The sequence below is a fragment of the Pinus tabuliformis genome, chromosome 3_2, assembly GCF_031772625.1.
Source record: "Pinus tabuliformis cultivar Carrire ecotype Pingquan chromosome 3_2, CPIR1, whole genome shotgun sequence".
Lineage (NCBI taxonomy): Eukaryota > Viridiplantae > Streptophyta > Pinopsida > Pinales > Pinaceae > Pinus > Pinus tabuliformis.
Window position 1 is genome coordinate 845,396,398 of NC_142302.1, and position 12,026 is coordinate 845,408,423.

Below are 12,026 nucleotides of genomic sequence, written 5' to 3' on the forward strand. Positions count from 1 at the left end.
GATTCTACAGGATGTCTACAGGGGATCCTACAGGAAACTCAGGAATTCTACAGGAAGTCTGCTAACTTCTACAGGATGTTCTACTGTGGGAGTTTTGGGTGATGGTGAAGTGATGGAGCGGTATGGGTGGATAGGTAAGATGGAGATGGAGCTTGTGATGGCTCAGGGGCAGAGAAATAAGATGGAGAAAGAGTGCACGAAGTTGGTTGGTGGATAGAAGGATGGAAGCAACGAAAGGTCAAGAAAATGGAGCTACATGGGCAATGGAAGAGTTGGAAGGTAAACGAGCTGAACAGAGGTCGAGTAGGTGGCTTTAGGCATGGTTAAGAAGAAGAAGAAGGAAATGGAATGATATTGAGCAGTGTAAATAAAACAAATTTCTTATGTCTTGCACCAAAAACGAGAATCCATTAACCTGTGCTACCTGTGCTATTAAACCAATGAACAGCAATGTAAATCGTGAAGAGAAGTCGTGCATGGAGTTGGAATGAAGAAGTATGGCTCAAGATCAGAATGCATGGATGGATCTATGATTAAAATGACTGTGTTGCAGCTTGCATAAAAGTAAAAAAAAGACTGTGTTTTTTTGGTGGTTGGTACAGACTGCACCCCAACCTCTAAACAGAGATGGTAGTGAAGGCACTATCAACCTTTTCTTGGAGCTCCAATGAATTACAATCCTCCTATTCTAACCTAAGCAACTGAAAGTGATTTAACCATAAGCTAATCCTACTCAATCTCATTAAAGAAATCAAATCAGCAGACTGTGTTCTTGAAATGCATGTCAAAACAAATAAACAAAGTGCTGAAAAGAAAGGCAAATAACACTACAAAGAAGAGGAGGTCTATTGCTCTTAGGTTGGGCCCTAACCTGAGAGTTATAGCTCCCTTAAAATCTTAGAATTAGATCCAAATCTGCTTGCCTTTATTCATAATCAAGAGTCTAATGTCATGCCAAAACTGGCTTACAAAAACAAACACCGAGCTGTAGCTCGTGCTCAGAAATTACAATATTAGTTCCAAAGTTCAAAAAGCTCCTATCAAAGGCTACGACCTTCATATTTATACACAATGAAGATCAAGCTGGCTTCCTCCATTCGTGGAGCTTGGCTGTCCAACTGAAAGTCAAACTGCTGATCCTGTAGAATCCGTTGGCTGCCTTTAAGCTCGGTGGGGAGAGCTGTTGGAGCTCGGAGTTAAGGTGAAAATCACGAGGAAGGTCATCAAGACTGTGGACAACCTCCCTATGAACCCGCAATGTCACCTTTGCTGTCTCCTTGTCTCCATTTGCGTGGTCTTTTGCTCTCTTTAATGCCAAAAACCTGAAATCATCATGTATTAGCCACATAGATATAATGCCTACCCTTCTTCCTACAAATAACATGAATATACTAAGAAATGAATGCATAAGTGATAAAAGATGAATGGTTGAGCAAGGTAAGTAGGCCAAATGAGCCCAAATTGTACCAAAAATTGGGGCTCATCAGTGTCCCGCCAAGCTGTCATCCCAATCAGCATCCACGTCACCATCCGTACCCGGTGCCCGCTGATGACGTCATGCTGACGTCATCGCGGGAAAGCGCCAAAAGCGCATATGCGGCAAATTTGTTGTTAAAAAGGCCAAAAGTGACCGTTTTGTGTCATTTTCGTGACACAAACGCAGCTGCGCCGTTTTGCTGGTCACCTCCAACTACCTCCAGAGTTCAAATTCACTGCTGCGGACGCTACCACCCGCCAATTCAACGGCATTCTCAGTCTTCTCATCAATTCGACGACCCTCGACATTGGCTAAACCAGGTATTTTCCAAAACCAACCCGTTTGCCCGTGTTCTTCCCATTCTCTGCAAATTTTTCCACTGAATTGCCTAAGAACTCCTAAATTAATGGTGTTGTCCTGTTAATGTTAGCCTAAAATAATCTAAAGCACCCCCTGTTCAAAATAGCCAGGCACCATACATAATTTCACCGTTGCACAGTCGTTTTCGGGCTTAAATTTGACTCACTCTCCCACCTGCCCGGCATTGTTCCCTTTTGCCGAATTTTTGATTTAAAGACCTCATTATGCCAAGTTGTAATCCTTCTCTCCTCTGCAATTGCCCTCACTATCTATAAATCCTGAGAATTCACCAGAAGAAACCAGAGTTCAATCAAATCCTTCAAGTTGCTCCTTTCAAAAGGCAACTTTGGCCCCAGCTGCATTCATTCTGCCACCTCACTTCTAAGACTCATAAGCTATCATATTCAAATTGTTATACTAAGAAGCTACACTTTATAGTCAACACCTCAAAATTCTCCAATGGCTACACCATCAGCTCTCAATGTCACTCCCATGAATCCACCAAACAAGGAGCTTGAAGCCATGCCTCTTGCTAACAGAGATTACCTTATCCAAGATCTTGTGGGTGACAGGAACCATTTACAAACCTTCTGCCAATTGAGAGACAACTATTTGAGCAACAATGACACATATAGGATATGGGAGTCCAATCTGCCTTACTATTTCCTCCCATCTGTTAATATTTTTCCAGAAATCATCCGTTTATGTGCTGAGAATTATGATTCAACTTAGATAACTGTCAAGTCTCCATATGGGAGCATACTTTTCCACATCAATCCTGACTCCATCAACCAAATGCTCAATTTCAAGCAGACTCAACTGCTGTTTCCCTTCTCCATGAATTATTTGCTAGATGCAGGCGCCAAACTTTCCACTGCTGACATTGAAAAGATCACCAAGACATTCATGAGGGCAGACCGCCAGCCTACAGGGCCACCCCCTTTCTTACATGTCCATTTCACTGATGTAGGCAGGCTCCTAGTTGATATGATCTCTTATGTGCTTGGCTTCAAAACCAGTGAGCACATTGATGAGACAGTGCTGGTACTATTAACTGCTTATAGCCCAGGCCAACCTCCTGCTTACAAATATAACTTTGCCAAGTTTATAGCGAATAAAATATATGACCAGCTCTTGAAAGTGGATAGGAAGGGTGTGTTCAAATATTCATCATATATCTACCACTTATTCATGTATTGCCAGTCTGAAGTCTTTCAATGCCCCATCAAGAAACTGGATTCTAGGGGAGAGAAGAGGTTTGTTATCTTCTGGTCATCAGTTTTCCACCAAGTTCAAAATTCACCATATTCTTACTGTGAGTTTGTTGACCAATTTGTTTACCCAGTCTCTTGCCTCTTGATGAGATCCCCTCCTCCCAGACTATCATTTGAGATCCAGAAAACTTTGCAGCTATCCAAGAATTATAAAATAGGTGATTAGTACCTATATCAAAACCATACAGTCATCATAATTTATGGTTGTGAGCTCTGTCCATATAGGCTCCCAAGATATGTACCGATGAGATTGTTCGCCTTGGAATACTATAGGCAACTCATTAGTTCTGACCTCACCCTCTTTCATAGTGCCAAGAAAAAAGCCCACCTCAAATTCAAAGACCATATGGGCCCCTTTATCATGAATAAGAAAGAGGGTTGGCAAGAGGCTGATCGAATTCTCAGAGATAAATACAAACTAAAGAGAAGCTTTTGGTGGGTCCCTTATGACCCCAAAGGCTTCATCAGTGCTAGAAGAGTCAAATACAGGCTGCTAGGGTATGATCACTGTAAATACCCACAAATTGAGCAGTATGCCAACCAAGATGAATGGTTGCAAGGCGCATTAGTTGAGGAACTAACTCAAGAAGAAATAATGGAAAAAAATGTCAAGGATTTAGAAAAAACTCTTGACTTAGATTCTGTGCAGCAGGTAACTTTCAAACAGCCACATAAAATTGGGGAAGGCACATCCACTGCTACAACCACACCAGCCACCCAAGGTCCATCTACATCAGCAACAGCTTCAGAAAAGGGCAAGGGGATAATGGGTGCAGAAAAAGAAATAGTCATAGAAAAGCCTGCCTCCTCAATTGGGCAGCAGCAAGAACAGACTCCTCCACCACAAACAGAGGCACCAACAGTGCCTGCCTTACAGACCCTTGCACATGAGGAAAGGGGCAAGAAACGAGACCAAGAGGAGTCTACACCTGCTGGTGGATCCACTCAGCAACCCGAAGCCAAAAGGAAAAAGGTTGATTCTCCAGTTATAGAAGAAATCAGTGAAGAGATCCCTGAGAGCCCAAGGAAAGAAAAAGAAGATAGCCAGCAGACAGCCACAAGCTCTTTTCAACAAGAGCAGGAAAGACAACATGGCATGGAGGTATCCTCCTCCACACAGCAAAGAAAGAAGCCATCCAGTACCAAGGCCACTTTCAAAGAAATTAAGGCACAAAATGAGTTGCTAAGAGTGCAGTTATATAAACAATTTCTCAAGGCAACACTGGCTAAACAAGAAAGGCTGATGGCAGCATATGATATTCAAGAGGAAAAGATAATCCTAAGCCATTTTAAACCCAAAATACCGCAGCCTCACTCAGCTGCAGATTTTGTTAAAACAAAGTTAGAAGTCATGGCAAAAGACATTCACCCCATGGATCAGATAGAGCTGCATAAGCAAACAGGGGAAATGGTCTATGCCACACTGGTAGACAGGGCCACAATGGCCCATGAATTAAAATAATCCCTGAAGAACACCAATACTCAGCTAGACTTAGAGAGAATGTCCTCCACGGCCAAAGATAACAGAATCAAAACATTGGAGGACATTATTGTGGACTTAGGACATGATCCTAAGGACCCTAAGGGTGTGAGGGCCCTTATGAAAAAGAAAGATGATGACATTGCTGCATTGAAGAAGAGACTGAAATTTCCTCCTACTGAGCACCCTCAAACAGGAGAATTGTAGAAAGAAAAGGAAGCTGAGGATCAATTGGATCTAATGATGCAGCTGAACCAAAGAGTGATTGATCTGGAAGGGGAGCTAGAAAAAGCACTCCAAGACAAACAGGGAGAATCAACCTCCCAACCTCCTCAAACTGCCCCAACTACTGCAGCAACTACAGAGGCAGCAGCGACCCCTGCAACGGCTACAACAACAACAGATGCGGCAGCAACAACAACAACAGCTCCTGAGGCTAACATAAACCTGGATGATTTGACCAAAGCTGTCAAAGAACTGGAACTGCAGGCTACAAAGATCAAACAAGCCAAAGAGAAATTGGCAGAGCTGGAAACTAAGTATGATAGATCTAAAATGACAGTGGCCGAGTAGACCAGAGAGATTAAGGCCCTAAAGGACAAAATAAAGGCCTTAGAGAAGGAACTAAAATTAGAAAATACTCTGGCAGAAATAAAAAAGATTTTGTGGGCCCGGATTGACCACTCCATTACCAGACAGTGGAAGTCAATCAAAACAGTGCATGAACAGATGGAATTAATAGGCCAAGCACAATTTGAAAGCCAGAAGGCCAGAGCAGCACTAGGGAATAAGCCTGAGCAAGCCAACAAGATGATACATTTCCTTAATAATCACACCAGGGAGGAGTTTGCAGCCCTGAACATCAGCAACAGAACAGATGCTGTTCTAAGAGTTAAAAAAGTGCTGACCCTCAGAAATTTTGTGCAGACTGTAGAAAGAAAATGTCAGGAAATGCAGGCTGAGGTAGATGACTACAAACTTAGAATGGAAGCATTGCAAGATAAAGGATTGCCCAGCCTATTGACCGGCACAGGAAGACTGCTCACCCGTGAGCAATATGCTACTAGGATGACAAATTTTACTGAAAATCAGATCACATCATCCACTAGTACCTCTGAGGAAACAGGACCTCCATCAGGGCAGAGCCTATATGACAAGCTTGAAAATCTATTCTACATTGAGCATGATATTAATCACTTGTTTGAGGTCCCACCAAATTTTTACAGGTATACAAAGGCAGATGGAACTTTGATAAAAATACGAAGACACCAAATGCCCAAGGAAGATTGGTGGCAGGCAATGTTGCAAATTTTGCCTCAATAAACTCGGTTTGATCTATCCTAATCAGCTTCAGGTCAACCAAAGTCAAAAAGCAACATGGAGACAGCAGGCAGGGCAGATAAAAGAAGTGACTCAGCATGATACTAGACAGCAAGCCAAGACAAAGGAAACGCGCAGATTTTGGGCAACACGGCTCCAACCGACTCAGTGGGTCACAAAGTCAAAACTTTCTGACAATTTTGGACAGCTAATGCACTAAGCAGTTGTTACAGCATTTACTCTCTCAGCTGTAATTCTTCAAGAGTTGGCACAATATTTATGAGCCATTAATTCATCAGCTAGATATTTTTGTATCTAAATTGTGTATATATACCTCCCCTTACAACGTATTTGGGGTTGGTGATTTTATCTCTGAGACACTATATTGTATATTTTCAGATGATCTGATGCAAAGGTTGGAAAAGTTCATTATCTCTTGAGTGTTTGATGTCTCAATGATGCTCTGCGTGCTGTTACAGAATTCATGTGGTGTCTAATGGAACAATAAGTTATCCTGAACTATGTTTTGTCTTTCTTATGTCTACTTAAATCATATACATGTTTCACTAGTCTAGCAATAGAGAAAAAGAATGGTATAGGAAATGTTTAATTACACCCTATGCTCAATCTCTGTTGTTAAATATGTTTTCTTCAGAATTGATCATAAACATGAATTCTTAGTTGCTCATGTTTGTATTCGTTCTATGAACATAAATGTTATTAAGGAATTCTCAAATGCTCCTAAGTAATGTTTCCACTATTCCCCATATCAGTTTACTGAAAGATCCTTAGTTTCCTTTCACTCCCTGATTTCATCCCATCATATTACAGATTCGAAAAATTGTTCCACAGACACCTGTCTGGCTCTGTAGCATCACTGTTTCTTCAAAACAGACATATCAAGCAATTAAACATCACGGACTCCATGCCCAATGGCCTAGATCACCCTGCAAAAAACACACCTGTTCTGACTGAAATCATCATCCAACAAATTCAAAACAAAACCTTGTGGATCATAGCTAGCCTAGAACCTCATCAAAACAAAGTTAAATCAGAAAGAGAGAGCCCTCTCTGGTTACAGGTAGGCTAGGACCTGTGGCCAAAAGATTGGTTAGTGGTTACCTCGGCCGTATTCCCTTAGGAGTCAAAGGGAACAACCTGAGTGTTAACACAACAGATGAAACAAATAGATAAATCCCTTGGTACACCCCCATTCAATCAATGAAAAAAGTACTAGAGATGCCCGAAGGAATTACAAGAAAGAAAAGACTAGGTCAATCAATTTAGGCAACAAAATATGGAGTATAAGAATTCTACTCAACATATTTTAGAAAACTGTGACCATGAGGTCAAAGAGGAATCCAAAGCCCTTGACAGGAGGAAGCATTTTTTTCAAGTGGTCACAGCCAGTTAGGAGAGAGTGCAGAAATTTGTATGTCAGGAATTTTGTCCTAAATGCACAACTGAGAACTATGAGGCAGGATTTAGAGGAGGCACATAAATTGCTGAAGAGGTATGAGGGGGTTGCTGTAATACCTCCGCTAATGAAAATTCCTAACTTCAATCCTAAATCCAAAAAATCACCTACTTTATCACCACCTATGAAGAAACAAGACCTCATCACTCCAAATCCAAAACCGAAGGCTACTAGCATCGAGGTTTCTAGTAGCAAATTATCAAGCAAGAGGAAAAGAAAATGATCAGGCTTTCCTTTTTATTCTCAAGTTTTGTTTTAGTATTCTGATGTATAAATATGTTAAGGTTGATATGATCGGCATAATAGTGTCATGATGGCATTCAAACGCAATGAAGATCATTCAGGACATGGTTGCAAAAATTTTGCTACGTAGGTGGTGCAAAAACACTATGCACTCGCTATGAAACCCATGGTCTGACCATTCCATGTACACATTACAATAGCCACCTGTCAGGTTTGAAGGTGCTGACATGGAATATATATGGTGTCCAGCTCACCACTCCAGTTGCTTGCCACATGTCAATTCTAGAAGCATGAATATTTGGACATTACGCACCTGCTCCGCAGGCTTTTCAGTAGACACAAAAGTAGCTTTTAGAATTTTTCTATCTTAGTTAGTTTTATTAGTCTGAATACCTTTATAAAGATAATTTGTATTTAATTAGTTTTTTTTTTTCTTTCAAGAAGACAAAAGGATGCTTTATGCTTTATGCTTTATGTTTGGGTGAAAATCATGGAAAAACAACAGTTTACTATCTTTTCCCAGTTTTGAATGCAGTGAACTTGAAATGATTTTCCTCCATTTTTTTACTATATATTTTGGTAAATGAAGACAAAAAAGGTTTTTTTTGGTTTTCCTGATTGCTAGAGGAATTACTTTTGTCATATTCGTGGTTTGGTTTTAATGAACATGCTTGAATGTTGAAGGGATTCCAGTCGATTTATGGAGATTCTTTTGGTACGAAATAGTTTGGAATAAGTTTTTCTCTCAGTTTATGTGTCTTTCTGTTATCTATTTTCTTCATATTGTGTTTAAAGGTGTAGGGGATAGTTATATTTGTATTCATCTTATATGCTCATGTATGACTAATACCAAGTATATTTCAGTTGCAAATGAAGTATACATGCCTTTTAAAAGTTCTATCTTTTCTTCTTAATGGTAATAAATCAGAGCTGCAGTGATAAATTTGTTATTTCTACTTTTTGATAAATGTCTTGATATTCTACAATCTCTATATTACAATTCTGTTATTCATTCCAAACATTGTGCTCATTAAGCCTCCATATATGAAGTTGGTTGGAGATACATCAACATGTTACAATATAAATATAACTTATAATGTCAATAGATTTTCGTAGAAACCCTCCACCACTTCTTTATCAAATCCAAATACTCTCAAAACTGGTCTCTATATGTTATAGAGTCTAACCTTTAGTTTTAATTATTTTAGGAAGACCCCTCTGGCTAGAAAGGCCAATTTTCTAGCCCAAAGCGGTTTGTGGTTACCTTTGTGGCCCTTTCCTTAGCCCAATGGGATTTACGAAGTGATAACAACTTAATTCATAGTACCTGTAAATTTTAATCAAATAACCTTAAACTGCGCTCCATTTTTCCATGCATTTCTTCTACTAAGGTTTAAAATAAAATATACTGCATTGGAAACCTTCTGTTCTGAAACTTCCACTATTTCTTTCCATCACCCTCCTATACATTTTAAGTCACTTTCATAGTCAGTAAGGCCATATTGAAAGACAGTTCTATCCCAATAAGTTTCCTTTTCATTATTTGTGAAATTTATCTCTGAATAATCATAATGGGACAACAAATAGTATTTATTATATTTTTGTAGATATGTCCTAGGCACTGGCCTCTTGTTAGCCAGAGTTTGTCTCTAAGGTTGCAACACACACCAAAAATTCCTTATTTGTATCTCCTAATTTTAAAATAGGACTTGTTGTCAAGAGTTTTTTGAGCTTATCAAAACTAGATTGATACTCAGGACTCCACTCAAACTTGATTCCCTTCTTTTGCAAATTAGTAATTGGATAAGAAATCGTAGAAAATCCTTCTATGAACCTTTTGTAATGCCCTATGATGACCATAAAGTATCTGACCTATTCCACATTCTTGGGTTCTAGCCATTCCAAAAATTCTTTTAAGCTTTTCAGGATCTACAACAATGCCCTCTTCTGATATCACATCGCCCAAATAATGTATGTAATTCTGGTAGAATGAACATTTGCGAAGTTTATCATAAAGTTCATGATCTCTTAAATTTTGGAGAACCATATTTAAATGTTGATCATGTTCTTCCTTATTTTTTTAGTATATCAGCATGTCATCTATAAAGACAATGACAAACTTGTCTAAAAAGGGTCTTAACGCATTGTTCATAAGGCATATGAATGTGGTGAGTGCATTAGTCAATCCAAATGGAAGTACTACAAATTAATAGTGTCCATAGTGGGTGTGGAATTTATTCTTGTGTATATCTTCATCCTTGGTTCTAATTTGATGATATCATAACCTTAAATCAATCTTTCAAAATATGGAAGCTCCCCTAACATGATCAAACAAGTCATCTATTCTTGGTAAGGGGTATTTGATTTTTATGGTCATCTTATTCAACTGTCTATAATCTATACATAATCTCAATGTTCCATCTTTCTTTTTCACAAATAGCACAGGTTCTCCCTAAGGAGACACACTTGGCCTAATGTACTTCTTATCTAACAACTCTTGTAACTGAATTTTCAGTTCCATTAGTTTGGGCGCACTCATCCTATATGGGGCCTTGGAAATCAAAACAACACCTAGTACAACATCAATTGTGAAATCAATGTTTCTCCTTGGAGGAAGTCTTGGTATTTCTTCTAGAAATACATATTTAAACTTTTCTAACACAAGATATTCAACCAATAATGGTTGTTTATGATTTTCAAACACTTCATGTACATGGACAAGAACAATTGACACCATTTTCTAACATACTTCTTCATTTGTATAGAGGATATTTTCTTGACAGATATTTTTCTTGGAATGGCTTGAACCATACAAGCTTATCCTTCATCATTTACATAGGTAAAGGATTTGTCTAGACAATTTAATATCACTTTATGTTTCTCTAACTTGTCCATTCCTATGAGGACATCATAGGATCCCAATGGTAAAATGTTTTAGTTGAGAATAGTTTCCATTCCATTAAGATCTAAGGGGTAGTATCTACTAATTTCTAAAACTTTTCTTTTGGTTTTGGTAGCTAACTATTCCAACTAAGGTCTATATTGTTTTTCTTTCTTAATTTTACATTTTTCAATTACAGTAGGTGAGACATAACTTAAGGTAGATACTAGATCTACAAGAACACATACTTCATAGCTACAGATCTTACCTTGTACTTCTACCATATTTGATTGATGGTATGCCTCTCTTCCATCTAGTGTTGCACTAATCCTTGGTATATTATAGGTCATGTCATTTATTGTTGATGTTTCTTGAATTTTATTCAATATTATATTCTTCTTCAGGGTGTTATGTGGATAGTCTCTCCACAAGTGATTCTCACCACAACCCCAACACTTAATGGGAGGTCTCACAGATTCATAGGAATTGTATTGTTTACAAAAATTACTCCTTTCTATCCAGTGTTTTTCTACTGACTAAAATTCTTGTTATAATTTCTAGGTTGCATGCTTTTTTAAAAGGTGGGTTTCTAAAAACCATTTTTCTTACTACTGATTTTTTTTGGTTTCTTGGACACCAAGCCTTTGTAATTTTATCCTTTTTGTCTACTCTAATTGAAACACAATTTTTCTTTTTTTGGTAGCCTCATCCATATATTTTGGCTGATCAAATTCTTTTCTTTCTTTGTATGAGAAAGGTAGACAACTCAAAAATATTTATATTTTTTGCTTTTTCTTCCTTCAAGAAAGGAACATACCTCAATAGGCTCATATATTTGTTTACAAACTCATCTATGGTAATATGTTGATGAGCACCAGTATTGCAACAAGGATGTTGCAACTCCTGGGGCTACCAAATTTACTTCATCAACCCAAGGTTCATATAAACTTGGAGGTGACAGTGTTGTGTACACAAATAGATGTAATGGGTCCACTCTTTTTCAACACTGATTTGGGGCGATAGACCACTATGGTTTCTCAAACCATCCTTCTATTTATTAGAAGAAGTCTGATTACCAATTTAGAGAGGATAATTTTACCCTAATTGAGAGAATTGAAATGCTACTTACAGCAGCAATGACAGACTGGAAGAAATGCCTTCAAAACAACATAACTCATCCAACTATTTGTTAGCATACCTTGCTTTCAAAAGAAGTCTAATTTAATACATGTGAGGTCTTAACTAGTCTAAGCTTGAAGCTTGATCTAAACAAGCACTTAACTATTGTGTGCGTGAGTAAATATAAATATTTTTTCCTCTTTATCTTTTTGTTTGAAAAGTGTAAATGCTAATCCTTCTTGGTTGCATGGTAGGTGAGATGGGTTTGGAGGGAGACGAGTGCAATGGTTTAGATGGCTTGGAAGGAAAGTAGGGGTCTATTCCTAGCTTAGTGATGCTTTTTTCACAATTCAGGCTCAAAATAGGGCACTATAGGTTTTCCTATAAGATGTCTA